This window comes from Oreochromis aureus, linkage group 9 (assembly GCF_013358895.1).
Source record: "Oreochromis aureus strain Israel breed Guangdong linkage group 9, ZZ_aureus, whole genome shotgun sequence".
Taxonomy (NCBI): domain Eukaryota; kingdom Metazoa; phylum Chordata; class Actinopteri; order Cichliformes; family Cichlidae; genus Oreochromis; species Oreochromis aureus.
In genome coordinates, this window is record NC_052950.1 from 37530382 (window position 1) to 37539789 (window position 9408).

At 42.6% G+C, this 9408-nt stretch overlaps 1 long non-coding RNA gene across 1 annotated transcript in view; it reads left to right on the forward strand.

The window, feature by feature from the left end:
• Positions 1 to 5599, forward strand: part of LOC120441680 — a 36800-nt gene extending 31201 nt beyond the window's left edge. The window contains exon 3 of the long non-coding RNA XR_005614180.1: positions 5539 to 5599. This is a non-coding gene — a long non-coding RNA (uncharacterized LOC120441680). The remainder of the gene's footprint in view (positions 1 to 5538) is intronic.
• The last annotated feature ends 3809 nt before the right edge of the window (positions 5600 to 9408 follow it).

Consider the following 9408-nt stretch of genomic DNA (forward strand, 5'->3'; position numbering starts at 1 on the left):
CACTGTTCAACTGCCCAGCCTGTATTTTCACAGTACATGTTGCAGTACTCTTACATGCTGCTGCTGGTCGTCAGTCGTCATCAGTGTTAATGGATCAGTGGCACTGTCGTTTGCCTGCTGTATTCAAGTCCACGATGTTCTATCGGTCTTCATCAGGCGATTAACTGTCCTTGACTGTCCTTTGAACTTCTTCTCAATTTCAGGGACAAAGTGAGAGATCAAGCTGCACAATTTCGAGCCAAAGCCTGGCTTATTCTCCCAATTCTGTTTATCTATTGTTCTGGTGCTGCACTCAAGGTTCCAAAGTTGAAAGACGTCCACCTGTATTGACACACTAAAGCATACAATTAGTATTATATTCATTTTTTCTTAAAGGCTTCATTTGCTTCATGGGCCTCATCTGTCTCTCTGTGTTCTTTCTGTACACACTCAGTTCCTTTTATGGGCATGCAGAGTTCCTGTCCCCGACACACACACACATACTTCCTGTTTCTCCAGGCAACAGTCAGACTCTGTCTCCCTTTGAATTTTCACAGTCTACAAACGATCAGTAGTTCTACTAAATCTTGATCTAAAACAGAGCACTTTCATTTCATTCACACACATTTAACTAGAGCTCTTTCAAACATCAGGACAATCAACACTCCTTCACACACAGGACCATTCTTTAGGTCAGTTTTATAGCATCAGTCACCCAATAATCTCTTAACTGGGTTTCCCAAGTGTATATACTTATGTGTTTTCAATCGGAAAAATAAACTCAACCTGTCATAACATCTCTCATGGATTTCTTGAATTAAAAGCACTTTCAAACTTTAAAACATCCTACTTTTCATCACAAAAGAAATATATTTCATACCCACTTTTAAATGTTTCTAACCTCTTTCAGACGCCATGACTCGTCTCACACACTGCCTTTTCTCTCTCAAACTTCCATTTTCCACTCACTCAGACAAATCATGCAGAGTCACTCAAATCAAATACTGACAGCATTCACACGATTAAAATCACTCGAAATACGCTTTCATAAGAGTATTTTGGACATGCCTTCCATGATCAGAAAGAGCAAGTCAAAAGAAAAAAGAAAACTGAAACCTCTCATCGTCTCACACCCCGCTTCTCCCCACACACACATAACTGAAAAATAAAACACACCAATGTTGGTGTGTTTTATTTTTATGGCTCACGAAATATACATCTATCAAAATTCAGTCATTTTCTAATCATTTTCTATACATCCACACTAATATATTCAAACTGTATTTACACTCTCATAATAAGCAAAACCAACCTCTTATATACAGGCATTTAGCAAAAAGCTCAATCCTCTCGAAACTGAAACCACCCTCTCTGCGCGTCACCGCTGCTCATTTGCATTTACACACACCATCAGTGCACATCCGGCTGTGCATTACTGACACAGAGACTGATCTTACTCATAGAGCTCATATTTTATATTACAGACGTCTTTAATTACAACTGCACAGATTTTAGGCCTTGTCGCTCCTACAAATTTCAAAAAATTTAACATAACCGACTCGAACGGGCAAACCTCAGGTTTTTTGCGACCAATTCAGCAGACCAGACTCGAACTGGCCTGTCCAAATATCTAGTCCTAACTTAATTTACAGGTAGCCAAATAAGCGCAAGAATAGGGGACTTGAACCCCTAGCAATTTCGGAGTTTCCCAACTTCTCCCCCGCTGTCGACGGTACTATCCCTACTGTCTGGTAGGTCTAAGGTCAGCGTCCTGCCTTAGCGCAAGCGTTACCAAGGAGAAAATGCGCTTCTTAACAGACGCCGCTGTCGTCCTAGAAAAATTTACAATAATTTGAAACAACAATCTAAGCCCAAAACAGGATTAAGATTGAGGCAGATCTACCTTTGTGGACATAGGGGACTTGAACCCACGAGATGACCATCACAAGATAGACCCAATGTCCAGCGGGACTTGAACCCACAGAAATGACCAATTTCCCTACTTTCTACGTTTCTTTGGGACTTGAACCCAGTACTTTTACTTATCACTTATCATTACTTCAACCAGCATGCTCATGAAATTCCCATCAAACTCAAAACAGACATTCACCAGTAATTACAGTGACCAGGCTTTTAATTTGACATGCCCAATGTGACACCTTTTGGAAATATATTTCAACAGGCAGTGTCTTACCTTTAAATGCCCCGGGGAATGCCTGCTCACTTTCACCACTGATTACCGTCTGCCCGTCCAATTACCACGGACCCCGGATCTCTTAAAGTTCCTCCATCTCTCTCACCGGACGAAGCCCCCAAATGTTAGGGTTCAATGTTGAGAGAAGAATCCATAAATAACCACAGATCCAGGCGTGTGCAATTAGACGACATTTTAATGAACACATGTGTGAGTTCAACAACCCAATCAGTCTTGAACTGTCTTTACCATATTCAGACAACTGTTTTATGGGGTTAAAATAGTACAGCCCCCTTTTCTGTTGCTAGACAGAAATACGTCACTCCAAAACCACAATGACTTTTAACATAGAACATCATCTTCGTGTCGACGGCTGATGCTTCCTGTCTCCATCCTGCCCAGGCTTATCTTCCTGGACATCAGGTGCACTTCCTGTACAAAATGTCACTCATACAGGCACAACCCCGCAGTTAGACTCATTTAGGTAAGAGTTTATATCTGTGTGTGTGTGCACGTGCGGGGGCGCGTGCATGCTGTGTACTGCGTACGTGTCATGACCTCTCACTATTTGTGTCTGTATGTATATGTCTCGCCCTTAAATGCTCTCACATCTCACCCGTTACACTTCTGACCTTTCACCAGAACAGAGGCTCCCCCTTACATATAATAACCTAACTGGAACTATATATGTAATCTACTGAATAAACACCCTACTCTTTGGCTTGCGCTCACTCTGCTTTCGGTTTCACTTCTGCAAAACCTGCAACTTCAAAAGCCTGTAACTTCCTGTCTCATTTCGGTTTATAGATTCAACTCAACAGTTTAAAGTGGTTATAACTGGACTTGTAATAAAGACTGATATAATACCAATATATTTGAACATCTGAATGCATCTGTGAAAGCAACATCACTATTAACATGAAACGGTAATGATGATTATCAAAATAGCAGCAAATAATAGCAGGAAAATATTTCTATTCCTCTCAGCGTCTTACAACAAACGATTGCCAGATTGATACATATATACCATCAAGACAGTGTACATCACTGTCACAACAGTGTTTGTTTTCATTCAAAGGCTTTATGATTTTTCCTATAATGGTGGGCCGGTCTCTAGTCAAAATGCCCGGGTCGATTTTTTTGTCCCAGTCCAGCCCAGTATGCAGCTCATCTGCAGTCTGGTGTTACCTACATCTTCCTATTCAGAAGGCAGAATTTCTGAGTTCTGAGTACAATCAAAAGCACCACAACTGCAGTTTTTGTGTTGGATGTAAAAACCGCACATGACGCTGTGACGTAGGCTAGAATCATGGCGGCAGTCAACGACGGTCCAGGCGTGGGATTTCTCTCGTGGAAATATGAACATTATCTTTTCCTTTCTATTGGTAGGTGGCACAGTGCACTTGTGGCAAGTAAGCAAGCTAGAAGACTGGCACTCTTGATGGGTATCCAGTTACGGAAGCAACACATTAACAAGAGAAATCTGAGTAAAACCAAAGTTACTTTCCCGAGTAACTAGTTACTTTGAAAGTAACGAGTAACTTCAAGTAACTGAGTTACTTTGCTGGAAGTAACTAGTAATGTAACTAAGTTACTAATTAAAAGTAACTTAACCAACACTGCTCATAAAACAGTGTAATAATTCTGAAAATAAACAATCAATTAATTTTATTACATGCACTTGGGGATTTTCATAGCTCAGCGTCCAACATCAAAATCCGTTGGGGCAGTCCTAGCAGCACACATTGATACACAGAAATCAAGAACCTTTGTCTCTTAGAACTAGGTGCCTGCTAATGCCCTCTCTATTTCCTGCATCCCTTTCTCGTGTCCTTGATGCCCACTTCTTTGCACAGTATGTTCTCCTTGCTTTGGCTTACCAACTCCTTATGATAATAATAATAATAATAATAATAATAATAATAATAATAATAATAATAATAATGCATTGGATTTATATAGCGCTTTTCAAGGCACCCAAAGCGCTTTACAATTACATTATTCATTCACGCTCACATTCACACACTTATCCCACTAACAGCAGCTCTGTCATGTCTGCTTCTCACATACACCTCTGACCTATTCTCCATGTTCTATCTGCTCTATGTGTGAATATTTTAGAATATATATCCGACTGGCGTGGAACTCGAACCGGAGGATGTGCTCCCGGTCGGAGGCGTGTTTGTGCCTCCAGGGGGAGCACATCCGCCGGTTCAAGTTCCACGCCAGCCGGCTTAGAGTGGGCCTGTGGGCACCGGTCTCTTGCCAGTCAGCAGAGGAGTGGTGGGCCTGTGAGAGCTAGCTGCAGGCTTGGGCTTCACCTGATGTCTGGCAATGATGTCGTGCAGAGCTTCTGTCTGCTTCTTCCTCAGATCGAATCCAGTCTGAATGGCTTCAACTAAATGTCTGAATAACCCAGCCGCAGACACCGGCTCATCCAGATATACAGCCCTTTCCCTGTCTGGGATGTCATAGAGGGTCAGCCACAGGTGCCTCTGTGCCAATACTACTGTCGAAGCCATCACTCTGCCCAGTGAGAGCGCTGTGACCTTGTTAAGAGGATGTAATCAGTGGCGACTGTAACCTCTTAACAAGGTCACAGTGGGCTGTTATCAGGAATCGGTGATCTGAACTCTGCCAGGCACATCGCGTGGTACATCTGGAGCATGGTGACGGAGTTCATAGTTCAGGCAATGTCGGTCTGAGCCCAATAAGTCGTCTCCAGCTGCTATGCAGAGAGTCTGCAGTGCTTGGACGGCAGATTTGCGGGGCCACCGACTCCATGGTTAAGGGATGGGGCCAGGTAAGCGGCCAGAGACCGCTCCATAAGGAATGGGTTAGCTAAGCCAGCTTTGTCGGCGCTGTCCAACTTTATGTACCGTTCATCACTGGGTACAGTGATGCAGGTAGACAGAGGTTTGCCATGTGATGCACTTAGCTCTCAGACGAAGTTTGGGAACATAGGAAGGCGGTCTTTCGATATTGTGGGGTCCAGTTGGAGGACCCCACAATATCTGTGAACCGCGACAGCTTCTGAGCCGGCAGAGGAGAGGGCTAGTCCACCTGCAGCTTCTTATCTGCACAGTGAATCAGGGGCTGACTGCCGAAGCAGTGGCGGCACATTGGGGCTGTGCACACGTCATCACAGATCATCTGCCTTAAAGGCGTGAATACAGGTTTCTTCAGCCAGGACACGTGAGGGCATGATATTCCATACCACGTGTGTTGTACCGAGTGTATTGACTGAAAAGGAACTACTTCAGCCTTTGATTTAAAACTACTGTTAATGGAGGAAATTTGAAGGTTGAGTTTGTTCCACGACTGCATTTCAGTCACTGCCTCTGTTTGTTTCTCTTTCACTGCAGGACCAACATGGAGCGAGAAGCGAGAAGCGCTTTAAGGAGGCCGACAAACCTCACAGAAGAAAGGGAGAGAAAAAATACAGCTGTGATGAGTGTGGACAGTCTTTTACCCAGGCTGGACACTTAAAAACACACCAACTCATCCACAGTGGAGTTAAAGCGCACAGCTGTGACTTGTGTGGAAAGTCTTTTACCCAGGCTGGAAGCTTAAAAACACACCAACTCATCCACAGTGGAGTTAAAGCGCACAGCTGTGACTTGTGTGGAAAGTCTTTTACCCATGCTGGAAGCTTAAAAAGACACCAAATCATGCACAGTGAAGTTAAACCATACAAATGTGACTTGTGTGGAAAATCATTCACCTCAGCTGAAACTTTAAAACAACACCAACTCATCCACAGTGGAGTTAAGGCATACAGCTGTGACTTGTGTGGAAAGTCTTTTACCCAGGCTGGACACTTAAAAAGACACAAACTCATACACAGTGGAGTTAAAGCGTACAGCTGTGACTTCTGTGGACAGTCTTTTCACCGTTTGGGAAACTTAAAAAGACACAAACTCATACACAGTGGAGTTAAAGCGTACAGCTGTGACTTCTGTGGACAGTCTTTTAACCGTCCTGGAAACTTAAAAACTCACCAACTCATCCACAGTGGAGTTAAGGCATACAGCTGTGACTTGTGTGGAAAGTCTTTTAACCAGTCTGGAAATTTAAAAACACACCAACTCGTCCACAGTGGAGTTAAGGCATACAGCTGTGACTTGTGTGGAAAGTCTTTTAACCAGTCTGGAAATTTAAAAACACACCAACTCGTCCACAGTGGAGTTAAGGCATACAGCTGTGAGTTGTGTGGAAAGTCTTTTAACCACTCTGGAAATTTAAAAACTCACCAACTCATCCACAGTGGAGTTAAGGCATACAGCTGTCACTTGTGTGGAAAAACCTTCCGCACACTAGCCAGCCAAAACATTCACCTACGCATTCACACCAAAAATGATGTTTACTGCTGTGATCAGTGTGACAAACCTTTTGTGACATACAAAAACTTACAGCAGCACATGTTTACCCACACTGAGGAGAGACCTTATAAATGTGACCTGTGTGAGAAGACTTTTAAATCTCCACTTAACCTCAAATCACACCAAAAGATTCACAGCAGAAAGAAACTCTAAAAGTGCAGTTACTGTGAGGTATGTATTTTTCTTTTAACAGTTTTACAGTTTTGTATGAATGAAGTTTAATTTCAAAGCTTAAATGAGACATGAAAACTTCATGTACAGAATATTGAGTCAAATCTGACACAAATCTCCTAAAACTTTCCTGATGTTGGAAAAACGTAAAGTTTTAAAAGCTCCTCCCTTTCCTGTCTATCTGACATTCACACTCCAATGGATGCATCTGAGAGCAGCTTGGCGTTAGTATCTTGTGGCATGCAGAGTAGAGCATCCAGAGGTTTAACCACCAGTCTTCCCATTAAGTAGATTACCTACAAATGAAGACTTAATGTTGCCCAGTGTGCTGAGTGTTATAATGTAAACAGTAAAATATAATTGGACACTGGCACAGATGCTCTTTATTTCAGGCGGCGTTAAAAATAAAAATGTTGAAGGACTGACTTACACTGTCTTTGTGTCTTTGTTTAGAAGCAGAGTGACACAGATGGATCCAGTTCTCAACCCTGTCGTCACTGTGGTGGTGGGAAAGAGTTTCTCTGTGACCTTTGTGGAAAAACTTTCAGTCATCAAGAGAACATAAAACAACATCAACTCAGACACACTGGAGAGAAATGTGGGAGAGGCTTCCCTAAACCAAGTGAATTAAAACAAAATGAACTCTGTCACAGCGGGGTCAAAAAGCATCTCTCATTCACCACTGCGGATCATCTTAAAGTGCATGAAAGAGTCCACACAGGGGAGAAACCATACAAATGCAGACACTATGAGAAAAGCTTCTCACTGTCAGGGAGTCGTAACAAACATGAACGTACATACATGGAGGGGAAACTACAGCTGTGACCAGTGTGGCTGATCTGGGTGTGGGCTGTACTTTGGTGTATTACCACCTTAAACAGCTTGATCTTTTTGTGGTTTCATTGACTCAGTTATGTCAGATTTCCTCTCTGTCCTGGTCTGGTAAAACTCAGATGGTTCAGTGGTCTCTAGCAGCTGATTGGTGAGCCAGCACTTCTGTGCAGCATGCAGTTCTGCTTCTTTTCCTCTTGTGTCGACTCAGCTCAGTTACTCGGTTAGAGGGTTTCACCTACACATGAATCCTTCCTGGATTCAGTGTTTTGGTATGAGGTGTTCTTGGGAAGACGTCACACCACCACCATTGTGTCAGGCTGTTCCTGTGATGTTCTTTTAATGCCACGTGTAATGGGACTCAAATCTCTCAAAAAAAACTACAGCTTCTGTCTCATCTACCAACAAACATCATCCAGATGTTTGTTGGTATATGTGAGATGAGACTTTCTGTTGTTGAATCTCTCCCATGGAGAGTCTCTTTCCCAGTCTTTTTCTTATTGCTGAATCATAGGCCTGCAGGTCTTTAGATGATGATCTGGGTTCTTCAGTGACCTCCTGGATTAGTCATCGATGCACTCTTGCAGTATTTCTGTCAGCCGGTTGCTCCTGGGAGGTTTGAGTACTCTTCCATTTTTCCTGTAGTGTGGATAATGGCTCGTAGTTCACTTGAGTCCCAAAGAATTAGAAATGACTGTGTAACCTTTTCATACTGATGTCAGTGACTTTGTTTCTCTGCTGCTTCTTTTGATCGTAGCATAATGTGCTGCTGTGTGAGATCTTTCAGCCGGCTTCCATACATGGGCAGGTTGTTTTTCATACCTTTTTACCCTTAACAAATTAAACCATTTACAGACTATTTTCCATTGACCCAGGTAACCATTGTGATATTTCTTTCCTTTTTGATCATGTGAAACATTCAAATGTTGAGTCCTTCAGGTGTAACCTTGACTGATTTCCCAGTTGCAGCTTAAGCTAGGCTTAATCCTTCCTTTTTATACTACTGCTTAGCCACAACCAGCTGTGACAATGTTTATGGCTGGTTTGGTTAAAGTGCCAGTTTGGTAAATAGGAGAGGGCTCTCAATCCCAGCAGTGCATAAAAGTTTGAGTTCTCTGTCATTGCTCACTTTCTGTAAGAATGTCATGGTCCTGGGTCTTTTGACCCAGCGTTTTGTTTTCTATTATTGTGATGTATTTTGGTTCTTGTTTTCTATTTCTTTGGGTTTTGGTTTTGTTCTTCCTCAGTTTAGTATTTAGGCTTTGCTGCCTGTGTATTCCTGTGTCAAGTCTGGGTTTCTTAGTTTGTGTCTTTGCATGTGTGAGTTCCTGTTTTATTTTGTAGGTCTGTGTCTCTCATCAGTGCTTTTAGGCTACGTTCACACTGCAGGCGAAAGCGCATCAAATCCGATTTTTTTGACCCTATGCGACCCATATCCGATCATGGTATGACAGTGTGAACGGCACGAATCCGATATTTTCAAATCCCATCTGGGTCACTTTCGTATGTGGTACTGAATCCGATACATATCCGATGTTTTAGAAAGCGACTGCTGTTTGAACGGTCGTGTCGCATTAAATCCGTCTTTTACGTCACTGACACAAGACAGACGCCAATTATCAGCGCCGGAGAACCGCCCGAGAAGACATCGCGAATGCTTCCTGGCCATCCAGTGTAGATGTCAGTGAAACTGTTGGGAAGACAACGTGAACATTTTATTTGTACTGTATAATCTGCGGATTCTGACAGAAATCTGCAACTATCCTTTGAAGCACCGCTCCTCTAAAACTGCAATAAGGATCATTATTAGGTTATTTATATTATTATGTAAATAACAAAATAACTTAAAGG